The 21,835-nt window shown below is 30.7% G+C and overlaps 1 protein-coding gene across 6 annotated transcripts in view; it reads left to right on the top strand.

Moving 5' to 3' along the window:
* The window catches only part of Scgdelta (sarcoglycan delta), a 194,763-nt gene that overhangs the window by 43,504 nt on the left and 129,424 nt on the right, over positions 1–21,835 (top strand). The window contains exon 1 of one of the 6 annotated variants that reach the window (XM_089175491.1): positions 595–764. The exons of the other annotated variants lie outside the window; for them this stretch is intronic. The gene's annotated coding sequence lies outside the window, so the exon portion shown is untranslated. Of the gene's footprint in view, positions 1–594; positions 765–21,835 lie in introns of those variants that run through there. 6 annotated transcript variants of the gene reach the window in all.

The raw sequence follows: 21,835 nt of genomic DNA, 5'->3' as shown, positions 1-21,835 counted from the left end.
ATATAATGTTCTTATTTTTTTAAAATAACCTATATATGATTTATACAGCCCATTATGACTTTCTTTTTTAAATGAAGTGAAATAAAAGAAATCAATTGAAAGTTCAACGATTTTGACATATCAACTTTAACAAAACAAAAAAAAATATACATGTAAGAGAAAGAAAGAGAAGTAGGCTATTTAAAAACATACATTTGACCCAGTTCTTTCCTCGATTTTCGTATCCTAAGAATGGACGAGTTTGGTGGGAGGGAATGATCGAGGTCCTCTCTTGGTACTAAACTTGGCCCTCATGTTTGCGCATGTGCAGGATCACTAAGATCGACGTATGATTTCCGTTTGTCAAACCACGTTGAGAAATCGTCGCGTAAGGATCGTTAAATCGATATATTTTTTTTAATTAATTAAAAAAAAAAAAACAGACTCGTGATGTTTTTTTTGTTTATACTTGACAAAAGTTTTTAAAGAATATAAATAAACAATAGAAATATTTATATCGTATGTGTATAATATGTATATAGTTTATTTAAAAATAGATCGAAATTTTATGATTAATAAAAGTGTGAGAGTGATATCTTGTATAATAATTTTTTTTAGGATCGTATTTTTGACTTGTGTTTGTTGAGAAGAAGAGTCCTTTTCCAAGGATCATACATGTCGTATCGTATAAAATATGTTATAAACTCTATCGATATTAAATATAGTTTTCTACTGGATAACTTGGATATTTTTTAACAAAAATTCCATTTGAACAAATTTCTAAGGTAACAAATAATACATTCATACATATTTTACACTAAGTAATGTTGTTTAAATAATTTTAAATTACACTTACATATGTTTTATTTTATTTAAAATATTTATTATTAATTTTTATTTTATTTATTTAATATAAATGTAAATTAAATTTTATATTAAATATTTAAATTACACAAAAATAATACTCACATTAAGTAAATAATTAAAATAAAATATACAATTTTTCTATCAATCAGAGATTTTTAAGATATATAAAATATCTCAAATCTTTTAAGATTTAAGTCCTATTAACTTCTTAAAAGATCAAATAAAAGTAAAAATTCTATGCATTGGAACTTTTATTGTTTTTTTTTGTTTTCAATTTAGAAAAAGATTAGTAAGTATTTGAAGTATTTTTGTTTCTGTAGAAAGTACACATTAGTCTTACTTACTGAAATCCTAGGAATAGAAATATTTCGTCGTTATCGGTAATCGGTATTCACATCCATGGGAAAAAAAAAAAAACACGTAGATTTAAAGACGTATGACAGTGTTAGCCAGCTGTTTTCCGTGAAAATTATGTAGGTCACTGTACTAACGTCTATTTTGAGAATTTATATGCTCGAACTAGACGTTCATGTTTAGGGGAGATTTACGTTGGAAACACGGAACTTCGAATTCGGAGGAATTTTTTTCCTTTTTTTCTTTCTGCTTTTTTTTTATTTTTTTTTCTTGTTTTTTTTTTCATCTACCCTCTCTCGTTGGGGTTGGTTGGCATGGACTCTGATTCGGTGAATTTACGTTAGCGATCGACTTTTATACGTAAACGCATACATTAACGGGATACGCTTTGACCTTTTTTTATTTTAACTATCCTGTTTTTTTTGTTCACTCCCTCTACCTCCCTCCCTCCTCTCTCTCTCTTGGTTTTTTATTTGTTTTTTTTTTTTAAAGAGAAATAGAATATATATATATATATGCAGAGTGGTAGTAGTAACAGTATTTCTACGTTATTTAAAATTAAACTTTTTATAGGCTAAACAAGGAGTTTCGAAATTTTTGAATGAAACATGCATAAATTAGTAAACTATATGAAATACCTCTGTAAAAGTATGAAGAAAAGTTTTTATTAAAAGCTTGTATTTTTTTTTTTTTTTGGTACTCTTTTTTGTTGTTCATACAAAGATATGTAACATGACCACTTTCATATATTCAATACAATTATATTTTGTAAATGTAATAAATATTTTATTAAAAATGATCTATTTTTAATTATTGGCAAAATTTATTGTTTTATCATTTGCTAATTAATTTGAAAATATTTCTTACAAAAATGTATTAAAAATTGTTTTTAGAAAGCCCCTGTACAAATTTTAAATAATGTTAATAGAAAATGACATAAGAGAAGGATTGATAGGAATGGGAAACCTCGACATGGGATGGGTTGGTTAATATTAGGTTGGGATTATTATGGGAATTATAGTGAGCTCGTGCTTGAATGAATCTGAAGCTGAAGTAGTGTCTGTTTTAAAAAAAAACTATTCTAAAAATGTATATTATCTTAAGAAAATTGTATTATTTTGTTAATTAATAAAAATTACATTTAAAAGCTTGCAAGTAATAATAAAATCATTGATAACATTTATTGTTTTATCATTTGTTAATTAATTTGAAAATATTTCTTACAAAAATGTATTAAAAATTGTTTTTAGAAAAACCTATTCTAATAGTGTATATTATCTTAAGAAAATTGTATTATTTTGTTGATTAATAAAAATTGCATTTAAAAGCTTTCAAGTCTCAATAAAAAAAATTGCTACCAAAATAAATATAATAATAATAATAATAATTTGATTCGGAAGTGAAGTCTTTTTCCGGTAGAACAAATTATCGGAAACTTGGTAGCAACTAAAGTATGGTTGATGAACACGCGTATATTATTCAAACACCTTCTCTACTTGCACTGTCCTTGGATACTTCACGCGGTTGACCCACTTTCCTTTCTTCTCTTTTTCTTCTCCTTCTCTTCCCTCTATCACCCTTTTCTTTCTTTCCCTTATTCTTTCTCTTTATATTCTTCCTTTTATTTCTGTGTCTTACAAAGGACACGAGGTGGTGACCGTATAAGGTAGGTCAGTCTATCTCTTAAATATCAATCGTACGATTAGTTCTACCAACGAGACAATCTATTTCAAGACTTTGACCTTTATTTTACGGGAAACATTTTTTTTTTTTTTACTTTAATTACGTCCATTGATTTTTATTTCATTTCAAATATTACCAATTGATCAATCTCAAATCGAATTATCAATCAAAATCTCCTTCATCTAATTAAATACAAACGATTAATGCGTAATTATTTTTTATTCTAATCTATGAAAATTTAATGAATTTTTATATATTTTAACCAGGTGAAATAATTTTTGTGTGTGGATAAATCGATAAATTCTTGAGTGAAGTATTATTTTGTATAAAATAAATTTGAAATTTTTAACAAAAAATTTCAACAATTTCATATATCGGGTTGTTCGAAAAGTTCGTGACGATTTTCAGTAGGTGGCTAAGTTAGTTAGTTAGTTTTTTTGTTTGTTAAAAAACCTGAGAAGTTTTGAAAAGACGAAATTTTTAGGTTATACTAAAAGATGAAGAAAGATTGTGGAACAGAATGGTGTTATTTATAAATAATTTAATAAATATATACAAAAAAAAAAAATACTTAAATGCGTTGTGTTTCAATTTTTTGTCAAAATCTTCACGAACTTTACAGACAACCCCCAATATTTTTACATGGTACCTTTTGGTCACAAGAAATCAAAAATTTTGTTTCATTTTCGCATAGTTTTGCAATTAATTAAAAATCTTCCTTTCCCCTTTTACCTTTCATTCATTTTTTTTTTTTTTTAATTTTTCTTTCTCGTCGTATTTCGACAATCCATGGAAAGAAGAAGACGGTACACATTCGGTCGAACGATTCGTTTAGAAATTATAAAAAGAAAAAAAGAAAAAAAAATGAGAAAAATAATAGAACCGAAGAAGTTTCAATCCTGTCTATCCTCGTAAGAAGCTTAAAAAAAGATCTTCTCGGTAGTTTTTCTCCCTTTGAAGAAAAAGAGAAAGTAAAAACGTCTGAAGATTCGCAATCCCTATGCTTTAAGATTCTCTGGAACGTATACGACAAAAAAAAAAGACAATAAAAAAATAAATAATAAAAAAGAAGTTAGTGGTTGCTTTGAAATTTAGGTAAAATCGATTACCGAGAAAAACGAGCCAGGTTACTCTCTCATGAACCATCGAAAACTCTTCAACGAGACTTATGCGAATCGTTAAAAGTTTAAACATCTTTTCTTCTTCACGATCATTTAAAATGGTTTAAATTGTAAAAGAAAAAAAAAAATGCTTCCTTTTTTATTTACCATTGGAACTAAAAAATGAAGAATCAATTATTATCGAAAGATCTAACAAATAAAGTACACGTGTAAATTGTTAATAAATGAATAAACGAGATCCTTTTAAACAACCCGCTAACATTTACGCACGTTTTATTTTTTTATAAACTTTCCTCGTCAAATTTGTAATACACGCTTTTTTAATGTCTTTAACAATCTATGCAATGTTCTGAATATATAAACTGACCGTAACATGAAAAAAAAAATATAGTAAAACAGATATAAAAGGTACTGTTAACGCGTAAAAGCTAATGGGGGATGAGAAAAGATAAAATGGGATGAGGGGGTAAAGAAGACAAATTTGAGAGAATGGGGGTACGACGTGGAAGGGATATACGAGGAAAATCGAGAAGAAAAGAGAGCCCGTTGTTGGGTTGGGGGTTTTGTAAAAGGGAGAGAAAGAGCTCATGCATATGCCACAATCTCATTTGACTGCATAATCGCATTCCAGTCTCGTGGGGGATCACCCGTGTCAACGAGTTACATATTTTTTTATCCTACATATTCCCTTTTTAGTCATACGTTTCTATTCGAGACCACCATTCGTTGTCCTCCTCCTCCTCCTCCACCTCCACCTCCCTTCCACCACCACCTCATCCTTTCCTTTTACTTGTCGTAGTTTGTCGTCTTCGTCAAACCCACACGTACACACACGTATGCAGACACATTTCTACCACACCTTTTCTATTCCCTGCTAATTCGCGACGATTGTTTGATCCCAGTAGGGCTTGGTACTACGTAGTTCTCTCAAAACCTTTCCTTCCATTCAAAGACTTTAAGATAGGAAACGCTCGTACGCTCGCGGCTCTTTTCCCATAATCCTTTATACCCATGACTTCAAACCACATGGGATTTAGAAAAGCTTTTTCGACTCCGACACTATCGAGTATTATACACTTACCTCTTACCCTCCCCCACGTGTACTAACGTGAATTATCTTTCACGAATGTTTTCCAATATTTTTCTTTTATTAACATTTATACGATATATATATATATATATATAGTTATGTGCTGTTTAAATAAATAGGATTTAATATACGACGAGTTGAATTAGATTAATAATACTTTACTGTTTAATTTATTTTTCTTTTAATTATCTATTCGAATAAATCCATTAATATTTTTAGAAAAAACTTATTAAACAAAATTAGTAAAAAGTACGAACGAATTATTATTAATCTAACAATCACACGTTGTTAATTAATCACGAAAGAAAAAATTCTTATATTGAAAGTTGTTTATATGACATTCCGAATGTTACGTATGTGTGTAACGATTAGAATATTTCTAATAAATAGAATATAAGCTTAAAACGCGCGCGTTCTAATTTTAACATTTTTATTTATTCTAACCTAATTATTTTATCGCTTCTGCGCAGTAATAACTTTGCGAGTAAAAAATATTATTGTAATATAGTCAGAGTGTATTAGAATATTAAAATGATTATTAATTAATCACGTTATATAAACTAATGCATGATTTATAAAATATTGTTAATTGATTATTAATTAGTCACGGTATATAAAATAATGCATGATTTATAAAATATGGTAATAATGTGACGTGTAAAAGTATAAAAGAACTACCCTGTAAAATAGACTAAAGAGAAAGATAGCATTTGTTATACAGTAAGAAGAGAAAGATGGTGGTGTTAGTGATGGTGTAGAGCTTGTCACATAGGCGTGCTTTCATTACGGTGATGTATCATTACGTCAGACTTATGCCATAGCCTAACGTCGCTCGACTTTCACCCTATATCTCGCGTTATTTTATATTTATACCCTTCTACGTCTTAGTAATTCATGGGGGTTTCGTGCACACGTTCCTTACAGCAGCGCAACCGACAACTCAAGACTTCACTTCCTACTACCTAACACTTTTCTATACTGATTCCAAATATTCCTCTTCCTTTAGTATTTTATTATCTATTTTTTTGGTTATATATATATGTATAAATTTAATAAATTCTAAGTATATAGGATGGTACTTTATATTATGAGATTTTAATATTTTAAGACCTGATTTATTTCCATCTAAATTCTGACACTTAATTATCTTGCAGAATCACAGTTTCAAAGATTTAATGCAAGATCAGATACAAAAATTTAGATTCATTTGAATCTACTGATTTATTATTATATTTAGGATTAATTTTGATGAATAATCATTTTTCTAGTTAGTATGTAAGTTCTTTGAGATATAAATTAATTATTTTAAATATAAAAATATCAGTTTGCAACTGAATTTGCACTTCCACAATTTGATTAAATCACAAATTGTTTTTCCAAATTTGCTACTGATATATTTGATTATTCATTATTTCCAAACCAAGATTAGTATCAAAAATTTCTAAAAACACAAAATATAAGATCAAATATATATTTGTCAAATCTAAAATCAGATACCAAATTCAGTATGCCAATAAAACTTGATACAAGATTAAAATACCGACATAAATTCTAATACAAATATATCTCGATATAACATCCATACGATTTTGAATTATATCGTAACCTTTACCTTCTTACCTATTATACCTAAAAAAAATGTTAGAGATTAAATATCACCCTTGTGATATATTTAGAAAAAAAAAAGAAAAAAAAACAGAAAAAGAAAGGTTAAGAAGTCGGTCGAGTATCATGAGACAATGCGTTCAATCCTTGAAAGTTTTAAATCATTCCCAGGGGGTGTTATTATCATCTCTTATATAAAACTGCTTTAAAAGATAAAGAATAATAAGAAAGAAATAATAGGGAGAATGGATATTTCAAATTTATATATATATATAATAAAAAAGTAGGTCGTAGCCTTTAGGTATATCCACATTGAAAAGAATTAAAAAAAAAAAAAAAAAACAAAAAAAACAACAGATTTATTATTAATACACCAAACCCATTGAATTCGATAATTATGCATACGTTTGAATATGACTTGAAAAAAAAAATAATATGACAATTTTTACTTAAATTTTATTAAAAGTAAGTTGTGTAAATCTAGTTTATCTAGGTAAGAACAGGCATGAGAAACTTTTCACGGTATAAGTGTCGAAAATCTTCAAACAGTTATCATCGAAGTCTCCAAGGTTATAACGTATAGCAATCCTCGTTTAAAGCTCGGTGTAGAGAATCAGGATTCCGAATGCCTAGACTTTGTCCCGTGGTAATGTTAGCAATTTTGGGAATTTCTCTCGATCAGAACATATATATGTATGTATATATATATACCACACATAGAATATGCATAGGAATAGTAAGAGATAGTCAGAGGTTAACGCATGAAGTCTAGGTGAAAAGGGTAGGAGGAAGGATTCTAAGATTGTGAGAAAGCAGTGTGCTGCTATTCCTACAAAATGACTAGACTCCTAGCGCATTATACTAACTGAGACCTCTCTCTCTCTCTCTCTCTCTCTCTCTCTCTTTCCCTTTAAGTTTCCACCTATCCTCTCTTTCTCATCTGTACAATCAAGAAGATTCTCCCCTTTCTATCCGATTCCTACCGAATCTCTCGAAGGTGTCTTTACTATCCATTGGTCTACTTTACCAAACCTTTCAAATACACTACCTACCAAAAGTTTTCTCAATCATCCTGTCATTAACTAATACACAAATAAAATAACTGGATAATTGGGATAAATATATTTATGCTATTTCAAATAATCGTACATTTGGGATTGGTTTCAAATGAATTATAATGTTAATCAATGTTATATCATATTTTACAACTTGCATTAGGTTTATTTTTTTCTTTAGTAGATCTATCATATTTTTAGAAGCCTATTTTTACAATAAAAATATTGCAAAATAAATTTTAAATATATATAATTAGGATATATATATATATATATATATATATATATATATATATATATATATATATATATATATATCAATAATCATATTAATTTAATATAAATCGTTAGAATATCTATTTCTATTGATTCTAATCATCAAACCGTGATTTCATTCAAACTTTTGGTTGGTAGTGTATATGAAATGAAGATAGTACACAGACTATCCTCTTCCTCTTCTCTTAGATGTTCACGGTATCGAAAAGCCACGAGATCGAATTTGAGAAGGTTCATAGATTGACCTTAGCCACAACCTTTCCTAGTCCAATCCGATTTTAGAACGATATCGTTAGGAGACACGATAATCCAACTGTAAAGTACGATTCTATGAGTATTAGCTTCAACAGTTATGACCTTTATATTCTCCCTCTCATTCTAATTCTCTCTCTCTCTCTCTCTTTCTTTCTATTTCATACGATCGTTCATTCCATTTACATTTAAAGACAGTAACGATATTCAGGCGTACATATAAAGGGTAGGAACGAGAAAACCGGTTCAAATCAAAGCTGTGTATACCAAAATAAGAATAAAAAAAGTAAAACGTTTAAGATGCGTTTTTAAGTACTGTTAGGTAGTTACAACTCTAAGTGCATAATTATCCTACCTATATCTATCTTTCTTTTTCTTTTTTTTTTGTTTTTCTCTGCTTAACCTACATTTTTACAGTGTAAATTCTTAGAAAGATACCAAAAGAGAGAGAGAGAGAGAGAGAGAGAGAGAGAGAGAGAGAGAGAGATCGAAGTAATCGCGTGTCCTTCAAGCAAAGATGACATCAAAGGAACGAAGAAAGGATTTAATGAAACAACGGGTTATCGATTTTTCTATAATAATGCTTCTTCTAAAATTAGAACTAAATTATAATTATAATAATAATAGTAATAATAGTATTCAATTGAATGTTGCAGATATGAAGGAACAAATAAAAATATGTATACCAGTGTGCGATAGAAATTGGAAAGATAAAGCTACTTAAATTTTTATTTGCTGTCTCGTTTTTCTTTTTTTTTAACAAACAAAAAATTTATTCCGACCTAGTGGACGTTGAAAAAGTGATTAAATGAATAATTAAATGATCTTTATGTCTGGTCGAAGTATTTCTACGTATTGTTTTTTTGTAACTTTTAACTCGCAATAATTTTCTAATAATTTTTTGTCTGACCACACATTAACAAGCATTGATTATTTATAAATGAAATGACCGATCGTATGTGACTGTTGTTACGAATGTGAATTAGCAAAAGTTTTTTTAATATTTTATATATGGAATATAACATTGAAATGTTAAGTTCAAATTTAATTCTTTAAATACGTAAACTCAGTATAGTCTAATCGGTAAATAATATTTAGAATTTTTTTTCTTTCTTTTTTTTTTTTGTAAATTGTTTCAAACATGATGTAAACCAAAAGAAAGTAAAAAAAAAATAGCAAATAATTTGATTGATATTAAAAAAGAATGTTAACACAAAAAAGAAAAAAGAAAGGAAAAGGACAAAGAAAAAAAGGAAAAATAGTGAAACACTTCGGCTTAGCTTTTGTTGGTAAGATAAATCGGTGGTGGGAATATAAAGAGGGAATACCAATAGCGGTTAAATCCGTAGGAAGGCCCAACATCGAAAGTAAATTTACGATCGGCGTTGAAACGTTATTATGTCGAGCGTTTCGATGTTAGCCACCACCTATCTCTCTCTCTCTCTCTCTCTCTCTCTCTCTCTCTCTCTTCTCTCTACGTGTGCTTGAATATATACCATGACAAAATTTACGGTACTTCGTGGATAGCCACCACCCACCACCACCATCACCACGGTGATCCTCACTGGACGAACCCCAAACCCTCCTATCGACTCGTTTCGTTGTTTCGTTTCGATTGCTTATACGGTTTATATGTATATCTATTTTAATTATATCTTTTAGTTAGTTAGTTTTTACATTTTACAGCTAAGTAAAATTTCTATAAAAAGTCTTATTTTTATTTTATAAATATTACAATTATATTGACGAACATTTTATCAACAATTTTATCAACACGGTGATCATCACTGGACGAATCCCAAACCCTCCTATCGACTCGTTTCGTTGTTTCGTTTCGATTGCTTATACGGTTTATATGTATATCTATTTTAATTATATCTTTTAGTTATTTAGTTTTTACATTTTACAGGTAAAGTAAAATTTCTATAAAAAGTCCTATTTTTATTTGATAAATATTACAATTATATATTGACGAACATTTTATCAAACGTTAAACTATTAATTAGGTATAATCTTTTGATAGATTTTTTTTTAGAATTATTATTAATGTTGTTAAAACTAATTTGTATTTAAAATATAATATTAAACATAATAAACAAATTGATATACATATTTAACAAATTAAAATAATTCTTCCGTAATTTTTCATGAACACTGTGGATGGATTTTGTAATAAGTCAAAAACAGAAAAAAGATTAAAAAAATGTGAAATTAAAGGAAGCCGACCGTAATAAAAAAAAAAAAAAAAAATATATATTTCCTCGGTTTTGAATGTTTGAAAAAAGTAACAAAGTGAATTAGTAGCTCTCCTGTAATCATTGCCGAAAGAGAAGTACTTGTTTATGCGTCAAGAATAGGAATAGTTGTGGGACGGGTTCGAAGGTAGATACTGGGGGTTGAGAATAGGTCACGAAAAGGGTTGTTGTTTGGTAAGTTTGTTAGTTGATTGCACGAAGGATATATTCGCACGAACTCTTATTCTTCTATCTTTTTTTATCTTTCACTTTCTGAAGTTTCCATTTGCCAAAAAATAAAAACAAAAAGGTAAGGGTCTTGAAAACAAACAAAATAAAGAACGTTCCTGTTTATTTCCATTGTTTTCAAACAGAACGAGGGTGGAGACATTTTTTAGGGCCAAAGAAAAAGAAACGAGGGTAGATTTTCTTTTCTTTTTTTTTTTTTTCGTAAAAATCATAACCCTAAAGTATAATAATATGTTTTTTGGAATCTGACATAAAACAATATTCGGCGAGTGTTCTAATTACTTTTCTAGATATTATATTTGTGTCTATGTGTGTGTGTGTGTGTATATATTCGTTCATCCATCCATCCATCCATCCATCCATCCATCCATCCATCCATCCATCCATCCATCCATCCATCCATCCATCCATCCATCCACCTATCCATCCATTAATTTGTCCATCTTTCTGCCAGTTATATAAAGTAATTTTATTTCACTTCATTTTGCGTTAACTTATCGTTTCTTTTATTTCTGTTGCTTTTCCTCCCCTTTTTTCTTTTTCCTTTTTTTTTCGGCAAACAAGTCAACCGTGATATCAAAGTACACAAGCATTTCGGTATAATATCATGTTAAAAGTGATGACTAAAAATGGGGTAGCAGCAGGGAATGAAGGAAAGTAGAGTCGTTCGTTTGTTGAAATAACGAATACTTGATATCGTATAAACTAAATCTATGGTTTATGGAAAATATGGACTGCTTCAAATTGGGGGGGGGAGAAATTCTTTTTTTCTCTTTACTTTTCTTACCCTTTATTGTTTTAATTGTTATTTTTAGATAGAATTTTTTTCTGAATGGATAACGACCATACTGAAAATCTGAATTTTAACTTTCCTATAAAAATAAACGTCGAGAATTAATCAATTGATTTCTACCGAATATTATTTCAATAACTTTTTATATAAAATTAAAGCAAACTTTTTTCCATAAAGTCATTTTCTGTAACTATTCTGAATATCTCTCTGGAGATATGTAACATTTTTTAAACACTTAAAACAAAAACTTGACTCATACAACCAACATTACACCTGTGAAATTTATCTCAATCATTTTATCTTACTATAATTTTTACGTAACATTGTTAACAATACTTAAACAAATCATTTTAATTTGAATTGAAATTTACATTAGGTTTAATAAAACGATACAAAAAGAAAAAGGGTTGTTTACAGTTATTTGTTCTCAGATTATCGAGAAAAAACTTAGCTGATATTTTGGTTGCATCGCGCATTATTAGGAATTTTGGTGTGTCTCGAATACATCGTTTTCCCGATTGAAGTAATTCCCCCTCTATATCGAGCTACCCATCAGGTTTTCTCTCAGATAACCATTTTCGATTGGTGGGAATGGTGATATCCGTTGCATTGCTAGCCCCGGTAGCTAATTTTCCGCGCGAACTATCGCACCGGGAAAATACAAGCCAAAAAAAGGATACAACTACTGTAGAAATACTAATAGTGATAGTTAGTAGTAGTAGTAGTAGTAGTAGTAGTAGTATTATAAGAGGTATGGTTTGTGTTTGCCTATTAGCGTTACGCCAAAACGATTTTTAATTATTACAAGGCAACCAACCATCGAGCCTAGGTTCTCGTTAATAGAGGTTACCGTGAATCGTTAATTTAATCGTTTAGTATATATGTAGTCGTGTAATTCAGGCTCGTATTAACGGTGCACCAGCTTGGCAATAATTTCGTAATGTAAACAACCGGTTGAAGTAGGGTGAAATAGGGTGAAGTAAAGTAGGGCTAGGGTCAGGAGTTTAGCTATGTGTTTTGTATTAATATTACATTATACCCTGGTTCTCCATACATTTTTAAATCCCCCCATGTATAACTTACACAAAAAGAAAAAAAAAGAAAAATCGTATTATTCAAAAGCATGGAAAATCGAGAAAACTCGACTTGGTTTTTTTTCTTCTTTTAAATATAATATAACAAGATGAGTTTTTATCCAACGATTATAAGAAAGAGTTGGTTGGAGAGGAAGAGATGGTAGTTTAGAACAGTAACGAAGCCTAAAAAGGTTCACGAGGAACAAGGGTTTGCGGTGGAACCTTAACGGACAATATTTATACATTACTGTGAAGATGAGATGTGGGAGAGGTAAAGCTTAGCCGACAGGTGGGAAAAGTTTAGTCTCTTGGTGGGTGATTAACGCGGTTAATTTGTTGCAATTTGACCCGACTAGGAGAGCACCCTCGATTCAGAACTGCTACAGAGCTACGTTCAACCCTCATCCCCTTTTCTCTACCCTACTCTCTTTCTCTCTCTCTCTCTCGTTGTAGGGATGGCTTAGCAAGCGTTCTACCTTCAACGTTGGCCAGAGTAGACCAGAACAGAACAGAACAGTTCCTAAATAATTTACGAGGTGTAATTGTAATTTTGTCCCGTCGAGTATGGGGCAGGCAGGCAAGCAGGCAGACACCTGGACTACTACTACTACTACTACTCGTCTCTGTAACTCACGTAGGGATTCGACGGCTATGGATAAACCTACCAACTCGAATTGACGTTCCGATTTTCGGTTCGTCGACGGTGATACCGCGAAAGCGAGAATCGACGTACCGTGGCTAGATGAGAAGGTAGTAGTAGTGGTAGAGAAAGAGAAGGAGGTGAGGTTGGTGGTAGAGGTGGACGTTGAGTTGAATGGCCACCGTCGATACGATTGCCCTCATCCTAAAGCCGATGATCGAACGTTCCATTCTCCCTGTTGTTCCCCTGGATTTCCCGTCTATGTATACACACTTCAAGAGAACTCTGCTTGCTTGCTTGCTTGCTAGCTTGGTAGCTTGCTTTTGTGCTAGAACGATCACTCTTTCAAGAGATGCTTCTTTTTAACGTAAATTTTAAGGTCTTTGACGATCGGGAGATTGAGAAGATCGTTAACCTATTTTTCAATCGTTTACTTCATAAATCAAACAAGATATTCTTTCTAACTTTTGAGATTTGATCATAGTGACTTTTATTTTGGATTTAGACAATAATATGACTTTTTTTGATTTCAATTAAATAAAATCGTGAAATTAAAATTAATGCGAATTTCAATTGCATCGGTAAAAAGAATTCTACTGCAACGTCACGTTCTGAAAAGAATTTTGCATTAAACTTTTATATTGTATCTCTTTTTTTTGTTCTTATTATTTCTGAGCATAGCGTAAGGAGAATTCTTAACGTCTGTTCGTTGGATACTTTTGTATGATAGGAAGAAAAGAAAATTTACGATTAGAATTGTCGTCCGGAAAATCGGACTTTATTCGATGCTTTTGCTAGGTATCCCTTAGGACACGAGTACGAGGAGGAAAAAGCTATAGGAGGAGGATATGTGCGCGTCGGAATACGTTTTAAATCCCGCTGAAATCGTCGCATCGATCACGATGAAATTCCTATTGAAAAACCTTACACATATCCAACACATCTACTACACAACTATGACATTTCTATGATTCGTATGTTGGTACTATGGAGAATCTTGTTTTAAAACTTGTCATTTCGAAATTCTCACTTGTTAAAAATAAAAGAAAAGAAAAGCAAAATTGAAATAAAAAAGTAACACGTTATGACGTTAAAACAATAACAAAAGATTCTAATTGATTAAGACGATTAATAAAAATGCAATGCAACGAAATACAATATTATCTATCGAGCGATACGAAACTTTTTACTTTAAAAGTATTCCAGGGAAAAATATTGGAAACAATTGAGAAACTTGAATATTATTAGGGGGTGGGAAAAAGCGAAACTTTGTTTTAATCCGTGAAAATGAAAGAAAACAGTAGCCTATCTATCGTTCGAGAACTCGTATATTCCTCCGGTATTTGTTTATTATTCTTTCCTTTTCATTTTTTATTTTTTTTTTTCAATATATATATGTATAAAAAACATGGAAGAATTTTGCGATAAAAAAACGAATAAGATAAAATTGTTCTCCTTAAATATTGGGGTAAGCAATGATGCAAAAATCGTTTTTACGTTGTCCAACAAAAAAATGATCTTTTATGATTTTATTTGATTCATCGTCCAATGAAAAAAAAAAAAAAAAAAATAAGAAATATTGTTAAATTGTCAGTTAGTTCAGTGAACTAAGGAAGTAAGAATTTTTCTAATATTATAAGCAAGCGAGTAGGATTTAGTAAGAGCAAGTAGAGCATGAAAAGTCGGACAGGTTTATCCAACATCGTGGAAAAGGAGTAATAGTAATAGTAGTAGTATTAGTATTAGTATCAGTAGTAGTAGTATAACGTGTACGCGAAGGGGGTGTATAACCTCCGACGTGAGATTTTTCATCCGAGATCTTAGAGATGGAAGAGGATAGAACTACTCGGTGGGATCCTCTAATTGCGAAACATTAATCCCCGCGTTCCAATTTCTGTTTGCGAAACGGCGGAAGCATAAAGACGAGCTACTGTCCCTGGAGGAATCCGCTCGAAACTGAGGTCCGAACTGGAAACGATGCTAGGGATATATAGTAACAAACCTATACTATACATATACACCTTACTGTTGAAACTGTACGGGGTGTCCCGTGTTGAAATTACCTAACCCCAAACATCTCTATTCTCAACGAAAATGCAACTAAATTATTCAGGCATGCAGAAGCTGAGCGGTTTTCACGGTAACATATATATATATTATTATATGTATATATATTTATATATATAGAATTCGTTTAAAATGTATGTTCCTGCCATTTCTAGAAAAGATACGATACATAAATATTATATATATATATTATATATGTTTATTTGATATATATTGATTCTTATACTATTGATATTTATTTATATTTAACACTTGTACCTTTTTTCAATTAGACTTACTTTATTTTTTTTTTTTACATTGAAAATATTATTAAAATATGATTCTGCGAAAGTAAATGCAGTTGTTTCGATTATATAAAATTTTATTCTAAGTTCTTTCGGATGTGAGAGAGATAGGGTTGGTTAGTGTATTAAAATTTATTTAGAGTAAGTGAAGAAATAATTTTTTATTGATAGTATTGATGATTAGGAAATGTGTGACAACCCAAAATAGAAAGAAAAAGCAGAATCTGTAATTTTGCAATACTCAGTACGACACATAGTACGGGGATTTAGCTTTTCGTTGAAATCCAAGAGTGACAAGCTAGAGAAACTCCACATACACACACACACACACACATTTATATATATAGGATCTAGACAAGTTCTAGTACCGGTCAGAATCGGAAAAGCTTTCCCTATACGTTTGCTATACATACCAGTTGTAGTTACTGTATAACCGAATGGAGTTTGTTCAGGAATATACCGTGGAAGAGGAAGAAAGAGAAGGGGTTGGATAGAAAGGAGAAAGGGATTGAACGAGGAATAAACGGGGAAAGGGGGTGGGTGGTTCGCTTTTAAACCAGAAGGATGATGATTCGTCCTTCCTCTGCTAGTGACTAATAACGAAAGTGCTTCACCGTTTCAATCTGTTGGACTGTTTTGCTAAGGGTAATCGGCTTATTTGGTTAAACTTAAGATTCGAAAATGACGCTTCAAACTACACGGAAAGATATAATAATAATAGAAAAGAGGAGTAAAGGATATCTTTATAAAAATTGTAGAAGGATAAACCGTAGAGTTCTAGTTTTCTTTCCTTTGATTTCTTTTTTTTTTTTCTACAGGGTTGTATTAAGAAAGTTGGAAAATGGGGAGTAAGAAGAAACAGTATAAGAATGTTGGTAGATTCAAAACAAGGAGTATATATTCTCTCTCTCTCTCTCTCTCTCTCTATCTTTCTCTTTTTCTTTATTCTATTTTATGCATCCTTTCCTCGTATAAAATTAACTATCAACCAAAGAATCCTCTACCTTTCTCTCACTTTATCTACGAGAGCTCGTGTTGACATCATTGCGAATATAAACGCTTCTTTGCTGCCTCGGTATTCCGATGAAAAGCTTTAATATTGCTAGAGAAGAAAGCTTCTTCGTCCTTCTTCTTCTTCTTCTTCTTTCGAGAAAACGTCGTTTTCTCATTCGTGAAATATTCTCAAATTTACTCTTTCTTTCTTTCATTGTTTCTTGTTTTCTTCACTCATCTTTTTTTTCGTATATTTTTCCCGTAAAACATACTTTAAAATGTATAAATTTAACAATAAATTCAATGACACGTGCAACAGATACTAATTTTTAATTAATTCTTATATCATTATAATGAAAATATCTAACTAATCTTACTTTATTTATTTGATTGCATTGGCTGACCATACGTACGATTTACTCGTACTACTTAATAATGCTGACCGTATATACGTGCTACTTAATACAATGTCTGATCATACATATTCACGTTTCACTTAACATACAGAATGCAATTATAAATTCATTTGTTTGAATTTAATTGAGGGTATGTTTGAATAATTAGGTTAGAAGTATGTTGAAGAAAGATGAAAAATAATGAAAGATAGATATGATACTTAACGCGTAACTCGATAAACTGTTCGTTCGTGTGTTCAAAGTATGACCTGCACGAAGAAGACAGTCATTTAATCCCTTTAATCCGGCTTACGAGATACGGCCTGTTATCGCAAAAGCTCTTCTCTCTCCCTCTCTCTCTCTCTCTTCTGGTATTACTTAAGGATACGTTCGCTATCGGTCGTTGCAAAAGTCTTTTTACCTTGCCCATGGTATCCACATGAAAGAAAAAGAAGAAGAAGAAGTAAAACAAGGATAGAATAAAGAGGTAGTCAGAAATGGAAGGGTGAAAGGGTGAAAGGAAGGAAGGAAGGAAGGAAGGAAGGAAACAGGGAACAGTTGTGCGAGTAACTCGACTCCAAACTTTACACAGAGTCTGACTTTACTCCGTTAGATCCGCTAGTCGTCAGGGGTTGTGGGGGTGGGCAAGAGGGGAGAGACACACGAAAAAAAAAAAGTACAAATGGAAGAGATTGCGATATGCTTTGGAATGACGCCAAATGTTAATAGAATGTACTTAAACTACAAACACTATTACTATTTCTAAATGTTTATTAAGAATTATTTTTGATAGGGATAACAATTTATTTCAATCGTTTCACGACTTATTTATTAGTGTTTCCACTTAATTACTTTCATAATTGGTTATAATTTATAATGAATTAATACGATTTATATGAAATTTAGAAGATATATGGTATATATTATTATTACGTGGAAATAATATAAATTACATTTATATAATAGATTAATTAATAATAAAAGTAATAATTTATAATAGAAAATTGGAACGATAAATTAATCGATATCAAAATTTCAAGCAAACACACTTTATATAAAACCTAATGAATAATATCATCATTCCTTATACTTAATTAATTATAATTGGACAATAATTATAAAACTTGGTGGAATATAAAAGTCCCGGCGTGAAACTTAAAACTTGTTGACCAGGAAAAAGCAAGAATCTGCAAGATAGAGTCAATTTAATAGTCTAAGAGAAAGAGAGAGAGAGAGAGAGAGAGATCCACAGGTTTGGGTGTCGTAAAGCTTAGAGCTTGCAAGTCCGTAAGATGGGCATTAGCATGCATAGGTTGGTCCGATGCATTTAACCATCCCCGCGTCTTTCTACTAACCAACCCCTGTTTCATCCCCTACCTCTTTCATCCTACTTTCACCCTACCCGAGGGTGTACTCGACTCGTCGAGGCGGACCAAACGGTACTCCGAGTGTTCTGGGATCGGCCGAAAGGGGTAAATTTTCTAAAGAAATTCCACACACATATATATATATATACACATATACATATGTACATACATATACAGATACGAAGACATCATCGAGATAGCGAATCTCGATTTAAAGATTCACCCCTTTTTCTTTTCTTTCTTTTTTATCTACCTTTCTATCTATCTCACTCTTTTTCATACGATTGTAAATGGTTGCGTGTATATATGTGTACGTGTGTACGAGTATATATATATACTACTTTATCGTAGATTCTTATTACGTTAAAGATAATACACTCTCTACTTTGTTCTCTCTAATCATTATTTCGCTCGACTAATGGTACAGCTCGTTATTATTTCTAAGAAGGGCGTACCTTCGTTGTCGTACTACGAGACTAACCCTTTTTCTTTTCTTTTTTTCTTTTTTTTTTTAATTCTTTTTCTCTTTCTTTTTTTCTCTCTCTCTCTCTTTCTCGTTGAGTTTCTCGGCAAATTATAAAAAATACACGACTAAAATGGTCCAAGAGAGTTAGGACAAGTATAAAAACAAATACGAAAATAAGGGATGTAAAGAACGTCGTCGTACGTGTACTCGAAAAATTTATCGTTTGAATTACTCCGTTTAAATTAAACTCCCATGAACAATTATAAATGTATAGACAAGAATTTTAATTATATTAAATTGATAGGGAATCTAAGTATTGAAAAGATCTTTCAAGATTCAATTCTTTTTTTTTTTTTTTTTTTTAAACTGTACGTGAAATTAATCGATTTCCAATATCGATATTGATAATTTCTTTTTATTTGGGTCAGGATAACTCGTTAGACATGTTTTTTTGGTTTGATACTGAATCTAAATTATCTATTGACATTAAATAAATCACTTATTTTATAATATATTACATTTGAAATGAAGTTTATCTAGATAATTCTATTAATTACTCATGATAAAATAAGATTTGTCTGGGAAGAAAAATTGTTTTATTTTTGAAATTAAATTGTGAGTTGAATTTTTTATATAAACAGTTTTATATAATACAAATTTGAAATTCATAAATTCATAAATAAACGCGCGTTTGAGGGTTGATATGAATTCTTATAAAAATATTCCATGAAGTATCTTACTTCAGACATATTTTCTTCTTGGTAAAATAGTTTCTCTCGATTATTCGAGACGTTGTATGAAGTAGACACAAGAGAGAATAAGATGAAGTGAGACAGAGAGAGAGAGAGAGAGAGAGAGACAGAGAGAGACAGAGAGTGTGAGTGAGAACGCGTGACTATTCCAAATCGTAGGTGGTACCAGGACTGTGTTTCGGTAAATGCGAGTCGGGTGTAACATGTGCGAGATAATCCGAAACTGTTCCCAACGGTGCCGTCTTAACCTAATTTCAACCGTATCTATCCTAAGGCTGACCTGTTATGCACCATTTCGGCTGTTCTACTCGAGACGTCGTCATAGTCTTCCAACACCTTACCTTGTTCGAATATATATGTATATATACCACAGGCATATCTTACATCATGCAACTTCCTTTCATCATTTCACTACACTACCTAATTCTATATTTTTCTTATTCAGTATTACTCAACTACCGTATTTTATTATTTATTTATTTTTGGTAATTTAATTATTTAATTTATTTTATAATTTAATTTTTTTGTTCTTCCTTTTTACTTGTGGAAATATCCAAGCATCAAACGATTTTCTTCTCTACTTTGTTTTTCCTATTTTATTTTTATTTTTATTTTAGGTTGCTGGGAAAATTAAAATAAGTAATTAAAACGATGAGTGAACTGTTATATTTATTAATTAAAAAATATGATCTTTTGGTTGAGAATAATTCTAGGTAAGTTTCGTTGAGTTGAGAAACACTGCAGCAAATAGACATTCTAACTTTATAGTAAGTATGAATCTTACGTGGTAAACCTCTTAATTATCGAACCTAGTTATCTAATTCTTACGTATTTCATTTCATTTTGTTTTGATTTGTATTTTTTCCTTTTCTATTTATTTTGTTGTTTTCGTTTTGTTTTTTTTTTTTTCAAACTTTACGTCAGTAACTAACTAACTAACTACTTTAGTTAGATATAGCTTAAATATAATTAACGCTATTCGAAAGTATCTTCTTACTTTTCTTACTGTCTAACAATTTTCCACTAACGGTTGATTAAAAGAGAAAGAGATAGAGAAAGAGTTGAAGAGTCAGATAAGGATTAGAACGAAACGTTTTTACTCTCCTTTTATACGCGAAAGACAAAGAGAAATGTAAGTACCAAAAGAAGTATTTTTCAATTTCATTAGGAAACTTATCAATCGACATTCGACTTTCGAGGCTTGTCTTTTTCAGTTCTTTTTCTTTTCAATCTTACAAAAGTAGTTCTATCGAACCTTCAAAATATTACATTTTCTATAAATATTATACAATTATTAAAAATCCAATAGGGTTATCCGTAAAACTATAACTTTATGATTGCTCACACCGTGAGCCGTGTTAAAGTGTCAAAACTTATCAATCTATTTTTTCTATGATTTCTCTTACATTTTTTATTTTCAATTAGATTTTAAGACATTCATTTTGTCTATCTAACACGCGAATCCACGCGAATGTATTTTTCTCGTAAAGTAGATTATTATTTGATGCAGTTATTATTTTCTTTTTTTGAGCAAAGATGGTACTCATAAATCGTGCATTTATCGGTACAGATAAAACATATTTATCTTTTATTAAGATATTAGCGAAATGAAATTGGTATCGAAAAGATAATTGAAGAGGTAGTTACTTTATTTTTATATATCAGGTGTATCATGATAACGGTGTATCGTGTCTACACTAGGAAATAGATTCCTCGTTTGCTATAATTTTTCGTGTAGATGATAGAAAACGCTACTCTGGGTAAAAAGAAAACGAAGAAGAAGGATAGGAAAGGATAGTAAAAGAAAGTAAAGGAAACAGCTATCGTTTTCCCGACAAAGCCTTTTATTCTTGAATCTGGCGTGGTCCTGTCGACGGTAGGGAAGGAAGCAACGATATCGTCTAAGCTGACGCTCGAGAACCATAAAGCAAAATTATGTGTGTATTCGTGTGCGTTTTCGCGAAAGCACACATGAGTGTTTCTCTTAAAGATACTTCAGTGGGGACAAAAGAGAGACTCCAGGGATGAGCTTAAGGCATTTGACAAAACCAAGCATTTTATCTTTTATAAAAATTTAACAAATAACAATAATAATAATAATAATAATAGTAATGATAATAAACGAATGGATAATTCGTGAAAAGTTTTGATTTAATTTTCATGAAATTTTAACGAAGATAGAAGAGATACTACTACTACTACTACTATTACTATTTGATATATTAAATCTAAAACGT

This window comes from Polistes dominula, unplaced genomic scaffold (assembly GCF_049000335.1).
Source record: "Polistes dominula isolate Pdom_NZ unplaced genomic scaffold, Pdom_raw_medaka contig_17, whole genome shotgun sequence".
Classification (NCBI taxonomy): Eukaryota; Metazoa; Arthropoda; class Insecta; order Hymenoptera; family Vespidae; genus Polistes; species Polistes dominula.
The sequence above is the reverse complement of the archived record's forward strand: the minus strand, read 5'-3'. Positions and strand labels throughout refer to the sequence as shown.